This window comes from Suncus etruscus, chromosome 7, assembly GCF_024139225.1.
Source record: "Suncus etruscus isolate mSunEtr1 chromosome 7, mSunEtr1.pri.cur, whole genome shotgun sequence".
Lineage (NCBI taxonomy): Eukaryota > Metazoa > Chordata > Mammalia > Eulipotyphla > Soricidae > Suncus > Suncus etruscus.
The window spans coordinates 36,093,542-36,110,079 of NC_064854.1; positions in this window are offsets into that span (position 1 = coordinate 36,093,542).

Sequence of the window (16,538 nt, forward strand, 5' to 3'; positions counted from 1 at the left end):
CCCCACCAAAAAAAAAAGATTTAAAAATAATATGTCAGGGACTTTATGAGACACCTTAAAAATAATGTTCAGAGCCAGAGAGAGGCTCCAAGGGCTGAATACATGCTTTGCATGTAAGAGGAGTCCGAGGTTGGATCCCCAGTACCACATTGTTACCTGATTACAGCCAGGAGCAGTCTTTGTACCCAGAGCTCTTCTTAACCCCTGTGTACTGCCAGATATGGCCTACCACCACTACCAAGAGCCATAAATATTGTAGAGTGATCAGTGGTCCTGATTTCTGATTCAATCCCTGACACAGCATGCATACTGAGTATCTTCAGGTGTGACTTTGGTAGCCATGATAGTCCCGAGCAATACAGGATTCATACAACATAAAGTCCAAGCAACAATTGTGTTAGACAGTTCATTGATCAATTGTATTAGACAGTTCAGTTCAGTGTGGACTCAGGTCCATCCCTGACCCATCACACTGAACTGTATAACCCAATTGATTATTGCTGGGAGTGGTCCTTGGTCTCCTGATTATAGCTTGCTAGCCTTTCCTGTCTGCCACCAATAAATAAATAAATAAATAGATAAATAAATAAATGAAGGAAGTAAGGAAGCAGAGATGGAGCTGAGCAAGATAAGTATATGGAAAGATCTCTAAATCATATGGCATTAGAAAATGGCAAATTTCTTGCACAATAAAATACAAATACAGGCCTGCCACTCGTGATTTCCTGTGCCATAACAAAATGTATTCTCTAGACAAGCAACTGAAGGGAGCTCTGCAAGTACAAAAAACATGTGAGCACTTCAGCTAAGTGGGTGAGCACTACAACAAAGTCCACAACCCCCAACAATTACAACAACCAAGTATATGCAACCTGCAGTCATTACAATAGCAATGAAAGGAAGGGGGGAAAGAATATTTGAACATAGGAAAATGTTATATCTATTCCTATGTCTACTGAAATAACATTTATTATATCCACTTCTATGTCTAATGCAATATAATTTGCAATAGGTAAAATATGGAAGCAACCAAAATACCAGCCAATAGGTGGGTGATATATACATTTATAAAATGGAATTACATTAATCTATTTTTAATCAGAAAGAAAAGATAATTGTTGAATTAGTTCACCCATGCAGATAATATAAGCATATAAAATCAAAGAAAAAAATTAAAAGACAAACTAATAGTACTGATAGAATAGTTAAGTTAGCCTGAGGAGAGGGAAACTATGTGGGAGGAGGAAAAGATTTGATGCCTATAAAGAGTTTAAACAGTTAAAACGAACAACAACAACAAAAACTCAACAGAATACTTACAGAAAGAAACTATTGTAAGATTTAAAAAGCTGTGTAAGAAAAACTCACAATTAACATCATACTTAATGGTGAAAGATTGAAATCTCTCTATCAGATTACTAACAAAGATGTCTGTTTTGCTGTTGTATTCAGTATTGTGCTGGAATAGTTTGAACTGATCATTCTGGACAACAACTGAGAGCTATGCATGGTAAAGTGATACACATGGTATCCCTTCATTAGCAATTATGAAAACCACAGTGTCATAAAAGGAGAGAGAGAGAGAGAGAGAGACAGAGAGAGAGAGACAGAGAGAGAGACAGAGAGAGAGAGACAGAGAAGTAAAATGTCTGCTCCAGAGGCAGGCAGTTCAGGATGGGTGGGAGGGCAACTGGGTACATTGGTGGTGGGAAATGTGCACTAGAGCAGGGTGGTGTACATTTTATAAGTGAAACTGAATCATGAACAATTTTGTAACAATGGTGCGTAAATAAAATAATTATAAGAGTACAGTGCTAGAAGTTTTAGATAGAACTTCCAGTACTATACTGCAAGTACTGGATGGAAGCAAGAAAAATAAAGGATTCCAAACAAACTCAGCAAAGTTGCAAGATATAAACTCACTTGTTTAACACAGGGGCATCTCCTACCCTGAACATATGTCATGTGGAACTAACTTAGACCCCAGAGAATTAGGCACTGATCGGCCAGCCTTGACTCCTGGATCCCAGACATAGAAACGACAGAGTTCTCCACAACAGCTCCAGGAACCAAATCCCCTCCAGGGCATCCATAATGCTGCTCAGACACCAACATGCACCAGTATGACTACAAGGAAATGGGAACAACTTGATCTAAGAGCAAGTTGTCCTTCCTCACCAGCCAACGATAAGACAAAATCAGAAGACATGTCATGTTCGATCTGTGCAAAAGCCAAGATCACTATCTACAGATGACTGGTTGCTACAACCAGGCATAAACTGTAGGCATCCTGAGAACAACAACAACAACAACAATAACAACAACAACAAGCTCTAGCCTAGCTTTTGGTCTATGATCTGTTCAACAAACAAGATCAACAACAACAACAAGCTCTAGCCTAGCTTTTGGTCTATGATCTGTTCAACAAACAAGATCTCCAATTCCAGAGGTCTAACTGAGACAATCGCAACTAAACGGATCTTCCGGAAACATAATGAAAGACATAACATAACGATAGCCAGGCTCCATCCTAGGAACAGCATAATGACCAAGACCACAACTACAGAAGATGGATTAAAAAGACACTGAAGAAGCATAACTGCACAAAGAAAGACTTCATCATAGCTTCTTCCTTGAGCTGTACAGACACCAAGATCTCTAGATACAGAGGTCTGATCTTACCATACATGAAGAAGCAGAAGCCTTCCATACACCACAAAAGCACAGAGGGGAGAGTAAATGATCATGCAAGGAGTCTATAGTTAATCCCATGACAGTATACTTCAGGGGTGGAGAAACCCTGAATCTCCTAGGCCAAGGGAATTCCCTCTGTAATATCCCCAATAGTTACTGTGCCTATGCGGGGGGGAGCACAAAATAATCATATTATCCACATATATTTATTTATTGATTTATATTTTTTGACTTCTTTATTTTGGTGTAGATATTGAAGTTGATGTCTCCAATTTTACTTTATTTTTCTCTTTCTTTTTGCACTCCGGCATGTTTTGATTTCAGGACCAAGACTATTGTATGGTGCTTATCTTTATTGCTGTAGTGCTCACTGGATATTTAATTTGATATTTCTTTCTGTATTGTTGTGGTGTTTCAATTACCTTTTTCATGTCCTCTCTCAAACTGAGGTTGAAAGCCTCTAGAAGGACTCCGCCCATTTTTAGCTTATTTGATTTTTCTTTTCTTTTCTTTCTTTATTTTACCCCATTCTATTGCTTTTCTTTCCTTCAAACAAAACCACATAACTTGAATTATCTAGCTCTATCTCTCAAATAGAGGGGGAAACAAGGGAGGGTACCAGGACCAGAAAGATATATGATCACTAACAGTAAACTAGACAAAGAGGGGACCACCTATTCTAGTAGCCCGGGGGGTGATGGTGGAGGATATGGGTTGCAGAAAGGGAATGGGGATGGGTATTCCCCTGATTCAATGTTAATATGTACCTAAAATACTACTGTGAAAGATATGTAAGCCAATATAATCAAAAAAAACTAAAAAAATCACTTGTTTTTATAAAATAATATAACTATATTCAAATATCAATTAGATTTATAATAATATAAAATAAAATGCTTAAGAGTAAGTTTAATCAAGGAGGTGCAAAACTATAAAACATTGCTGAAAGAAACTAAAGAAGATATAAACATGTTATCCCATGTTGTAAATAGAAAGATTTAATATTTACGGTAGTCTTCTTATCCAAAGCAATCTATAGCATCCAAGTGAAATCTCAAAATTCCAGTGTTTTTTAATAGAAATATCCTAAAATGTATGTTGAAACTTAAGGAGCTCTTTAAAAAGAGCCACAATTGAATGTCTCTTACTTCCCAAATGCAAAAAGTTTTACGCAACTGTCAGGATCAAAATAATGATACTGCCATAAATCTTACATATGTGCATGTGTCATTATCATACCAATATGATATAAACATGCAGTACAATGGAAAAGAATAGAAGGAAGTATACAAAAACATAAATTCATACACATGTATTTAAAAAAAATTTTAACAAGACAATGGAGAAGTCATCAGAAAATAACATTGAGAATCTACATAGAAAAGCATAAAATTGGATCCTCAATTTGTATTTATAACAAATTAAACCAAAATGGATCAAAGACCTAAATGAGAGGCCGAGGGGCCAGAGTGGTGATGCAGCGATAGGTCATTTTTTTTTGCACACACTGACCTAGAATGGACCGCGGTTCGATTGCCTGGCATACCATATAGTCCCCAAGCCAGGAGTGATTTCTGAGCACCAGGAATAACCCTGAGTGTCACCGCGTGTGGCCCAAAAACCAAAAAAATAAAATAAAATAAAATAAAATAAAATAAAATAAATGAGAGGCCCAAAACTATAAAACAAGAGTACATCAGGGGAAACCTTTCTGACATTGAATTTAACAAGGAATGTTTTGGATATAAATCCCAATACAGGCAAAATTAAAAGTTGCAAAAATGCAAATTGTACTATATCAAGATGTAAAACTTCTGTGCAAATTATCTAATCAGAGTGAAAGTTAACCTATGGATTCTGAGAAAATATTTCAATGTCACAGAGTGATATAGAATGTTCAAACAGCTCAACAACAATAAAAAATCTAACTTAGAAAATGGTCAAGGGACTAGAATAGATATTTTAAAAAGAACATATACAAATTAGTAGCAAGCATTCTGATAGATGCTAAATATTATTTATCATTAGGGAAAAGCAAACAGAACAAAAAGATATACTACAGTCATTAAGATAATTATTTTAAAAAATAAAGAAGACTTGTGTACACAAGGATGCAGAGAAATTAAAAATGTTCTTATGATGCTTAGGAATATCAAATGACATAGCCTCTACCAAAAAAGGTAAAGAAGTTGTTTTTTTTTTTTTTTTTTTAAATGACTAGATGGGGCTAGAGTGGTGGTGCAAGCAGTAAGGCATCTGCCTTGCCCACGCTAGTCTAGGATGGGCCGTGGTTCTATCCCCTGGGCATCCCATGTGGTCCCCAAAGCCAGGAGCAACTTCTGAGTGCATAGGCAGGAGTAACCCCTGAGTGTCACTGTGTGGACCAAAAAAAAAATTAAAAAACGACTAGATTTACCTTATGACCTGATTATGCATAGGAATATCATTCTATCAGAAAGTAAAGAAGTTTTGTTTTTTAAAAATAAGGAAATGCACAGAATCCAGAATCTTTAAATACAGGAACCTGACACCAACAACAGCTAAAGTACAGAAAAAGCTTCACCAGGACCATAGAAAATGACTCGGATTGGACAGACTGGTATGCCTGGAGCCCAGAGTTGGTCTTATGCCAATTAACTTCTGGGTGAAGCCTACTTGTAATCAGGCCAAGGATTTTTTTTTTCCCGGTTTCCCACATTTTAGCTAGGCCTATGCAAAAAAAAAGGTGATTGCCACTTTCACACCTTTACTACTGTATTTTTTTTAATACATATCCTTTAAGAAAGGAAAAAACCGAGCTAAATGAACTTAAAAATAACTTTAGTAGAGGATGGGAAGGGGGGGAATTAGGGGTGGGAATATTGCACTGGTGAAGGGGGTGTGTGCTATTTGTGACTAAAACCCAACTATAATCATGTTTGTAATCATGGTGCTTAAATAAAAAAATTAAAAAAATTAAAAAAAGTAAGGACTAGATTAACTATATGATCTGGATTATAGAACAAATAGAATCAAAACTGGGCCAGGGAGATAACACAGGAGTTAAAATTTGTGGTACAAGATATAGCCTGCCAACAGTATACATGGTCATTCCTGAGCACAGAGTGAGAAAGAAGTTCAAGAACGAAAGAAAGACCGACAGAAAGACCAACAGAAAGAAAGAAAGAAAGAAAGAAGAAGAAAAAGAGAAAGAAAGAAGAAAGAAAGAGAAGAGGAGAAAGAGAGAGAGAGAGAAAGGAGAGAAAGAAAGAAAAAGAAAGAAGAGAAAGAGAGAAAGAAAGAAGAAGAAAGAAAGAAAGAAAGAAAGAAAAGAAAGAAAGAAAGAAGAAAAGAAAGAGAAGAAAGAAGAAAGAAGAAAAGAAAGAAAGAAGAAAGAGAAAGAAAGAAGAAAGAAAGAAAGAGAGAAAGGAGAGAAAGAAAGAAGAAAGAAAGAAAGAGAAAAAAGAAGAAAGAAAGAAAGAAAGAAAGAAAGAAAGAAAGAAAGAAAGAAAGAAAGAAAGAAGAAAGAAAGAGAAGAAAGAAGAGAAAAAGAGAAAGAAAGAAAGAAGGAGAGAAAGAAAGAGAGAAAAGAGAAAGAAAGAAAGAAAGAAAGAAAGAAAGAAGAAAGAAGAAGAAAAAGAAAGAAAGAAAGAAGAAGAAAGAGAAAGAAAGAAAGAAAGAAAGAGAAGAAAGAAAGAGAGAGAAAGAAAGAAAGAGAAGAAGAAAGAAAGAAAGAAGAAGAGAAAGAAAGAAGAAAGAAAGGAGAGAAAGAGAGAAAGAGAAGAAAGAAAGAAAAGAAAGAAAGAGAAAGAAAGAAAGAAAAGAAAGAAAGAAAAGAAAGAAAGAAAGAAAGAAAAAGAAAAGAAAGAAAAGAGAGAAAGAGAGAGAAAGAGAAAGAGAGAGAAAGAGGGACTGGAGAGTTAGTACAGCGGTAGGGCGTTTGCCTTGCAAGCTGCCTACCCAGGACCAAAGGCGGTTCGATCCCGGCATCCCATATGGTCCCACATGCCTGCAACGAAGGAAGGAAGGGAGGAAGGGAGGAAGTAAGGAATGGGGGAAAGAGGGAACGAGGGAAGGAGGGGAGGAAGGAAAGTGGGGAGGGGGGAGGTAGTAAGGAGGGGAGGAGGGGAGGAGGGAGGGAGGGAGGGAGGAAGGTTATCTGTTAAGAGGAAAATAGGAATGACTTTGCTGGGGTTCTTGTGGACAACTCTTCGTTTAAAATATCTCAAATGTGAACATCCTGGTGCCCGCCTCACTAGCCTGGTGAGGCAGTAGAAACTTCCTTGGACATTGTTCAATAACTTTGACATTCAAGGACTCTTTATTTTCTCAGACTTATAATTACATGACTGGGCTGGTTAGAGCCAAGAATGCTCTATACCACTGATTGCTTCAAAGCAGTGAGACCTATTTAATTTGGTTAAAGTTCAAAAGCAACCAAGGGAAGATTAAAGGAACAATGACTCAAAAAAAAAAAAAAAAGCACTGAGGGGGAAAAAAACAACCAATACCACCAGCACAAGTGGGATTATCGAACCAAGAAGAGTCAAGACTGGGTACTGATAATAGCTTTCAAATACCACTGGGCTATGTAAAGTAGAGGCATTCAACCATTTTCCCTTTGACATTCAGTGTGCCAGGGGGCCTCTAACCAAAACTGGCAAGGGAGGGGAGCAGGACTTTGAAGAGATCACTCATGCATATAATCAAGATACAAAAAATGAGGATCATGTGAGAAAAGGAAAAGAGGAATGCACCCAATTGGTGGTCTGATGGTTGTGCTTATAATTGAGTGCCAACCTGTGTTGTGTGGGAGATGGAACATCAGACATCTCTGAACCCAGCCACTAGTGTTTGCTGGTGGACACATGCAATGTTCACTGGTTGTGAAAGTTTTCAAGTGTAACCAGAACTCCTTTTTGCTGAGATGATGAGGCCTTCTGTGGGATAGTGAGGAGGACAGAGTGAAGCCACTTTGCTAATTGCCAACAACACTAGTAAAAGTGTTGAGTAGAAGGCCCCACACAGTATTCACCCGTCTCTAGGGAATAAAAAGTTGACTGTTAGTGTCTATGATGAAAAGGAAGAAGTCTAAAGAGGGACAGCTCTGAGCCATGAAAAGAAAGTTTAATGTGAGCTTCTTGGTGGTGGGGAAAGGTTGTAAGAGAGGTTGGTTCTGTGAGGAAGTAGGGAAGGTGAGACCTCAGGCCCTTACCTGACTGTAAGAGAGGGAAAGCTTGAGGGCTGGCTGAAAAGCTGGTGATTTAATGTCTGTGAACTTTTTTTTTTTTTTTTTTTTTTTTTGGTTTTGGGCCACACCCGTTTGATACTCAGGGGTTACTCCTGGCTAAGCACTCAGAAATCGCCCCAGGCTTGGGGGGACCATATGGGACGCTGGGGGATCGAACCACAGTCCGTTCCTTGGCTAGTGCTTGCAAGGCAGACACCTTACCTCTAGCGCCACCTCTCCGGCCCCAATGTCTGTGAACTTAATGAGAATTTAATGCTTCCTTCCTCCTATCACCTGAAAGTGAGAATGTCTCCCAGGGTGTCATCCAGTGAGTTCCAGATTTCCAGATTTCTTCCTTCTTTCATGGTGGAGAAACTTGATCAACTTCATCCTAGTTTCCTGTTAAAAATATTGCTGAGTAGGAATTACTCCAGAATTTGCACAATTATCATCCTTAGAGATTTTGGCATGTAGCTTATATTCTTAATTGCCACAAAAAAATAATGTAGTTAAGTCATAGTTTAATTGTGAGTAACACACCAGCTGATTTCTCATGCCCCTGAGCCTTTTTGATTTTCAAAACTTTGGATGCGCTCTTCCTGGGGTTATTATAGAGAAATGTTCTGGCTCACACAAGCCTGGCAAAGCAGAAAGTTGTTGACCCCAAGCTCCCAGATGTCACAAGAAAAAAGATTACATCTATTTGAGATCAGAGTTTATTCAAAATGAGGGACTAATCCTGTTGACAGGCCAGCAGTGTAAAGGAGAACCACTATCTCAAGCATGCTAAGTCTTGCAGCTGGTCAATCAGGATGTTTTGCAGAAAAACAGGTGAGAAGGAAATAACTTCTATTACTAGCCTATTTGTTTTGGATTTTGATGTTACTAATGTCATTTTGAGTATTTCTTTCTTTCTTTTTTTTGTGGTCATTTATTTTTTTAAACTTTTTTTTCTTTAAAAGAAATATATCACATAGTTGACACAATTGATCATAATACATTTGTTTCAGGAAGAACAAAGGCAAATTTATTATAAAATAGAAAACTAACGAGATGGAAGAGAAAGAAAAGGTTCAGTAATAAGTATATTCTTGAAAATCATTGAATCACCAGTTAACTCATTAAAGACCTAGCAGTAGGTTTAATAAGCTTTTCTTCTCTCTCTCTCTCTCTCTCTCTCTCTCTCTCTCTCTCTCTCTCTAAGGATAAGAATTAAAGAAGTACAGTAAAAATGGTATTAGAGCGGCAATTGTTGTTTACATAGATACAGCAAAATATGGGGGACATGGAAAGGAAAAGCCTTGGCCTAAATACAAGGAAACCTTACCCCTGAAGTTTTCTGGCCTAAGGCCAATTCTAGGCTCCAGGCAGACTAGGCTATCCAACCCAAGTCATTGTCTGTAGTGCCAATAAACTCCCCCCCCCACACACACACAGTCACTATTGTTAGTGTTATGTTTCTGTAGTTAAAGATCCTGGAATCTGTGCATATCCTACATGAAAGTCAGGATGATGTGGAGCGTGGAGCGTTCTCTAGTGAGGTGATCACAATTAGAGGGCAATGCAGAGAAGGCCCTGAAATAGGTTGTTGTTGTTGTTGTTGTTGTTGTTAAGTCTTCTGGGTGTTAAGGGAACCCTCTTTGTAGTAGGTTGATGCCAGAGCAGCGGAAGGGTCTTCCCTGGTAGAGGATTGCTCCCAGGTGATGTTTGGTTGAGTATTTCTAATTATCTGCCTGCTAGTTAAAAACTTTAAACTTTCTGTAACTAAAGGAAACCAGTTATTTTTAATTTTTTCAAAAACATAATGTTATTTGTGAAAAAAGAGAAATGTAGTACTGCTCTTTACAAATAGACTTACAGTTGAGTTTGGAACTTGCTACCTATCATTGCCTGTAAAGAATTTTCAACTCCAAATTTTATTATCGTGGGTTGTGATTTTCCTAGTAACTATGGAGCTACAGTTTCAAACTTTAGTAAGTTTCAAACTTATTAGCCCTCAGTTATTCCTGCTATGTATAAAAGTAATTAAAATCTGTTATGAATATTGTGTTTTGGATTGCACTTGGAAAATGAATGATTTTATTCTAGATTTCTTTTCTTTAGGAGACATTTGATAATTTTTTCTTTTATGGACAAGAAATATATGTTAATTCTGTCCTCTTCAAATTACTAACACTGGAAAATTTTAAGACTAGTTTATGAGGATTTGAGAAATTTCTAGAGAGTCTGGAGGTGAAGGATGAGTATATGAGCTCTACAAAAATAAAGAAGCAAAAGTCAGAACAAAACCATTTGGAAAGACAGATAGATAGGATGGCTTAAAACTAAATCCTTTCACCTTCTATTTCAAAGTATATGCACCAAGGAAAAGATGCTTTAAAGAGCCACAGTTCAGAGTGAAGTCTGTAGTTTATGACTTTAGATCTATCCCCCCTGGTCTTCTCATTATGGAGAGGGAGGCTAAAACAGAGGACTGGACTACTTTCAAAGCAAATATCTTACACTCATACACTGGAGCTGTTTGGACAGAAAGATAGATTTTAGCCCATTTCTGAGATGGCTGTTGATCAGACACTGAAAATAATTGTAAAATATTGAGAGTTTTGTGACCAGGTTCAGAGGAGGACCATTCTTCAACTTTTAAAATTGGTAAAGATTTGGAATTGGTAAAGATTTTAAAAATTGGTAAAGCTTTGGAATCTCACCTTTTGCCACACGTGGTAGGGCATCAAAGAGGTGCTTATGCAATAGGGTTCCAGCAGTTCTCTGTATTCAAGGATCACTCTAGGCAGTACTCAGAAATTCATTTGTGGTGCTGGAGATAAATCCAAGGATAGCTATGTGCAAGTTAAGTGTCTTAACCTCTTACCATCCCTTTGGAACTAATAGATCTCCATCATTTTCTATACCTGCTTTACTCATTCCTAGTTTTCTATTTTTGAAGTAATTGGTGGTAAAACTCACACATTAGAGACTTCATCTTGTTCTTATATATTTATGTGTGTGTGTGTACACACATGCATAAACTATACACACATATTTTATAACCTCTCCCTTTCTATTGTTGCTTGTTTGGATGTTGGTCACATCCTGCAGTATTTACTTATTTAGGGAACACATGTGATAATGGAGATGAAAGTTAGGTCAGCCATACATAAAGCAATCTCCTTGCTTACTGTTTTATCTCTCTAGCCCAGTGGTCGGCAACCTTTTTTTCAACTGAGCCAAATCTCGCCAAAACCACGATTGAAATTTATTTTGAGAGCCACATTTTTTGTTTGTTTGTTTGTTTGTTTTTGGATCACACCAGGCTTTGCTCAGGGATTATTCCTGGCTCTACACTCAGAAATCACCCCCGGCAGGCTCGGGGGTGGGGGACCATATGGGATGCCGGGATTTGAACCAGTGACCTTCTGCATGCAAGGCAAATGCCTAAACACTGTGCTATCTCTCCGCCCCCCCTTTTTGTGTGTTTTTGGGGTCAAACCCGGCATTGCTCAGGGGTTACTCCTGGCTCTATGCTCAGAAATCGCTCCTGGCAGGCTCAGAGGACCATATGAGATGCTGGGATTCGAAGCACTGACCTTCTGCATGAGAGGCAAACACCTTACCTCCATACTATCTCTCCGGTAAACTTTTTTTAGTTTCAATAAGTTTTTATTGAGAATATTCTGCATGCAAGTATCCACATAGGTCAGAGGATACAAAAAGCACAACTAATAAAACAAAAACTTTAGAACAATATTATTTATCGATAACATTAAATTTCATAAAACTTGCCTTACTATGTAGAGAAAATGACATCCTGACAATGACTGACAAAGTCACAAACACTAATGTGAACATTGGGCTTGCACTTTCTTGGATAGTTTGAGTAAGTCAGGTTTGTATGGTTTTTTTTTAATTTTATTTTAGGCATGATTCCAGGTTCTCATCGATGAGACGATTTCTCAATTTACTCTTGATAAGATTCATGCTTGAAAATGATTGTTCGCATAAATATGTAGATCTGAACAAGAAAAGAACAGCAAATGCTAGCTTTTTTCGTTGATTATATGAGTCAAAAATACTATTCCAAGTGTTAAAAATCAACATATCTTCCTTCTCCAGGTCTTTCAAAGCAGACCACTTATGCTGTGAACTAAGTTCACATTTGTGTTTCTCCAATTTTTCTAAATTAACACAAAGACGTTCAAATTTCGAGCTCCACAGTTCTTTGTTTTTTAAATCCAGCAATTGCATTTCAAAGTTGCCTATGTTGATATTAAAGAAAGAAAAATTTAATTCTGTTACAGTCACATCCAGAGGTTTTTTTATTTTTTAACAAAAGCCAACGTCGCTTTGCTGTTTCTGAAATCCTGAAACCTCTTGAGAAAAGCTTCCCTCATATTTAAAAAGTGCTGTTTTAAAATAGGTAATGTCAATATCAGAATTATTTTTTTGGTGATGCTTCAACAGGCTTGGAAAGTGAATCAAAATTTCTCTGTCAAAATCTTGAGCAAAAACAGATAATTCGTTTTCAAATGAAATAACTTCTTCTAATATCAAAAAAACTGTGTTTCCTTTCCCCTGTAGTTTATTATTAAGCTGAATTAGATGTGAAGTAACATCCACCATGAAATACAGTTTTTGAATCCACTGATCTTTTTTTAATTCAGGATAGTGAACACCCTTCTTGAGAAAAAATGCTTTGATTTCTGATAATAAGGAAGCAAAACGTTTCAAAACATTTCCTCTTGATAACCAACATACCTTGTTATGCAGCAGAAGATCTGCGTACTCACTCTCCATTTCAACTAAAAATTCTTTCAACTGGCGATGATGAAGAGCTTTAGCTACAATGGAGTTGATCATCTTAATCACCAATTCCATAACTTTGCACATTTCTTCAAAATGTCTGCACACAAAGTGCAATGGTATGTAAGTATCTCGTGACTAATTTTTTCTTTCATAATAGCAACAAATCCATTTCTTATGCTGGCCATACCTTTTGCCCTGCCTTTTGCAATTGAGACGATTTTATCAAGTGGAATATAATATTTTTCAATGCAACCAATTACAGCATTTGCTATATTCTCTCCACATGTTTGACCTTTCAGTGGCAATAATCCTAAAAGTTCTTCTTTAGGGATTACTCTTGGCTCTATGCTCAGAAATCGCTCCTGGCAGGCTCAGGGGACCATATGAGATGCCAGGATTTGAACCACCAACCTTCTGCATGAGAGGCAAATGCCTTACCTCCATGCTATCTCTCTGGCCCTGAGAGCCACATTTTTAAAACCAAAAATACATAGGATGGTACACTGTTTTTAGTTTCATTAAGTTTTTATTGAGATTATTCTGCATGCAAGTATCCACATAGGTCATTTCTTTAGTATCTGTAGCTGACATAAATCTTAAAAAAAGTGAAACTTGAGCTGTATCATTTAAGTCACAAGACTCGTCAACTGCTATTGATAAAGTTGAAAGCACTTTAAGATCATCAACTTGTTGGTTGGTTATATTGGATGACATTTTGGCTGTTCTATCCTTCACTATTTTAGTAGACAATGGCAACTCTTTAATTCTTTTTAGAATTTCTTCTTTGTTCTTAAAATCCCTGAATAACTCTTCTGATGCACTTATAAAACATTGCTTTATGTATTCGCCATTTGTATATGGTTTGCCTCTCTTTGCAATCTCTTGACTAACCGCAAAACTTACAAAATTAAAGTGGAAGATTGCACCCAGTGATTAAACACAGAACTTGATTTTTCTTGACTCTTCAGAAGTTCCTCAACTGCTTTCTTCCTTGCATCACCAACAGGATATTTATTACTAAAGGACAAGTGTTTTGTAGTAAAGTGTCTCTCCAATTTAGATATTTTGTTATGCGCCAATTTTTCATTACAAATAAGACAGGTTGGAAAGCCATTTATGTTCTGAAATGTGAAAGACTCAGTCCATTCCACTTTAAATTCAGTTTTCGTCTTACAGTTTTCGTTGTTTTTTCTTTGTAGCCATGTCAAACAGGGCACCTATAAAAATGTTTCATTTTAAAATAAAGCCACCAACACAAACCGGCATCCTTAATCACATAAAAGAAGTAAAGTTGGATGACACACTGTTATGGGAACCTTTGTGGATGACGCACTGTTATTTATCTGTGGAAGATGCACTAGTATTTATCGGTGGATGCTGTACTATTATGGGGGATCTGTGGATGACGCCCTGTTATGGGGGAACTGAGGATGACGCACTATTATGGGGGGATCTGTGGATGACACATATATGGCATCTTTTGTGTGTGTAAATTGTATTATAAAATTAGTGGGGCTCATCATGGATATTTTAAGCAGGGTTCACTCAAATAGTCCTCACTGGTACTGTTATATATTGACCTCAGAACCTGGCCACTAACTTATTTTGCTGGCTCCTAGATTAAAAAAAAATGCAAAAAACTTTGGCTCTCAGGGCCCCAGTACAAAGATTGTCCCACAGGGGAGGGGATGGGGCGGGATCCAGGCCTGACAGTGACTCACCAGGCACCACGATGCAGCCACTGACCCACACACGGCTCTCTCCTCTGTTGTTCCTCAGTCTGTAGTGCAGAGAAGATGCTGCTTCAATGTCCTGGTGGCAGACAGAAAGTCACGCCCCCCTTACCACATGACCTGACTGGACCTGTGTGGCACCACACAGAAAGTCATGCCCCCATACCACATGACCCGACTGGAGCTGTGTGGAGCCGGCTGCCGGGGCTGCACACAGGGTGAGCACTGACAGAGGCTAGGAGCAGAGTCCTGACTCCTGGAGCTGCTGCCCAGCACACAGAAGAGCCACATTCAAAGTGTAAAGAGCCACATGTGGCTCGCGAGCCACAGGTTGCCGACCACTGTGTTAGACCATCCATTGTCTCTCAAGTCATGGACTTTTGAGTGGTGAGTACCAGAGTCTTGGGTTCAGGAACAATACTTACAGTCTTCAATACAAATGTTTTAAATGTGGACATTTTCTGGCACAGTCATAATGACATTAGTGTGATATCACTGCCACTGAGATAATAACATTTTTCCTTAACTGGAGATAGTGCTCCAAACAGTGATCAAGAGTTATAATCTGGAATTCTCTAATTAATACTTAGCCAATTCTGCCAGAAGTTCAAAGCTTGGTCTAGTGGTTCTTAGAGATCTCCAGGGCGACATCTGACAGAGCTGGGTTGTATGTGTGCGTGTGTGTGTGTGCGTGCGTGTGTGTGTGTGTGTGTGTGTGTGTGAGAGAGAGAGAGAGACACACACACACACAGAGAGACAGACAGAGAGACAGACAGACAGACAGACTGAAAGAGGAGGGCATGGGTGAGAAGTGTGGGCAGGTCATGTGATGCTAGAGATAGAACTTGTGGCCTTGAAAGACATATATATATCAATGACCCTGTTTCATTAATTTATCTAATATTCATCTTGTAGGTAAATTTCTCTTATTTCAAAATTGAAAGTCCTGTAATTTACATTTTTCAAAACAGAATTCACCAAATACCCTTTTATTGTCAAAAACTTTTGTGTCTTGTCAGTCTTTTATAATCTAAAGCAATAATTCCTTTTGATCTATCCTCCTCTACCACTCAAGCTATAAGTTTGTTGAAAAAGTTAGGTCTTTGGGTTTTTGTTTTTGTTGTCTTCCAGTGCCAGAATCAAACCCAGAGCCTCTTCTAAGCAAGTCATGTGTGCTCTGACATGGAACCATTCAACTAATAAAAAAATGAAGTTTTGTTTTTTTCTACAAGTATGGATGGAACTACAGCATCATGCTAAGCAAATGAAGTCAGAATTCTGGAGAAAGACAAATACCAGATGATCTCATTCATATGTAGGGCATAAAAAAGCAAAGCACAGGAAGAGACAATGTCCAATAAAAATAAACTAATGCTAAGCACAGAATTGAGCTTTTAAGAGTTGATTGATAATGGCAAAAGATACTGTATTTAACTACATAAGCATTGCAGATTTTGTTCCCAATTTTTTTGGTGACAAAGTATGATGTGACCATTATGTTCATTTTATTTTAATCTGGGCTTTTGGGCCACATCTGATGGTGCTCAGAGCTTACTTCTGGTTCTATGCTCAGGATTTACTCCTGGCAGAGAGAGATGAATTGGGGTGCTAGGGATCTAACCAAGATTGGCTATATCCAAGGCAAATGCATTGTACAATCACTCTGAGCCCTAAATTTATTTGTAAGGTAAACTTTTCTGATTTACTTTAAAAACTTTACTGCTAAACTTGGTGTCATTGGTGCAACATTAAGGTGGATGGGATACACATAAGTATATGTTAAAAATGCAGTGGTGATTGAACAGTGAAATATGGATGTTGGCATTTTGGTAATTGGAACAGTGTGGTGACATTATTCCTAAAATTTATAAACCTTTGCACTCTGTACACCTATATTACCTCAGTAAAATGTAAATTTATAAAGAAAAAGTAGGGCAATTATCTTATAGAAATATTTAGATGAGATAAAAGCTATAGACAATATAGAACTCTATCAACAACTTGATACTTACTAAATCAACTTAATCCCTAAGGATTTTATACCTCCCAAAAATTATCCCGAGGGCCATTTATTTCATGTTCAATTATGAATGAAATAAAAT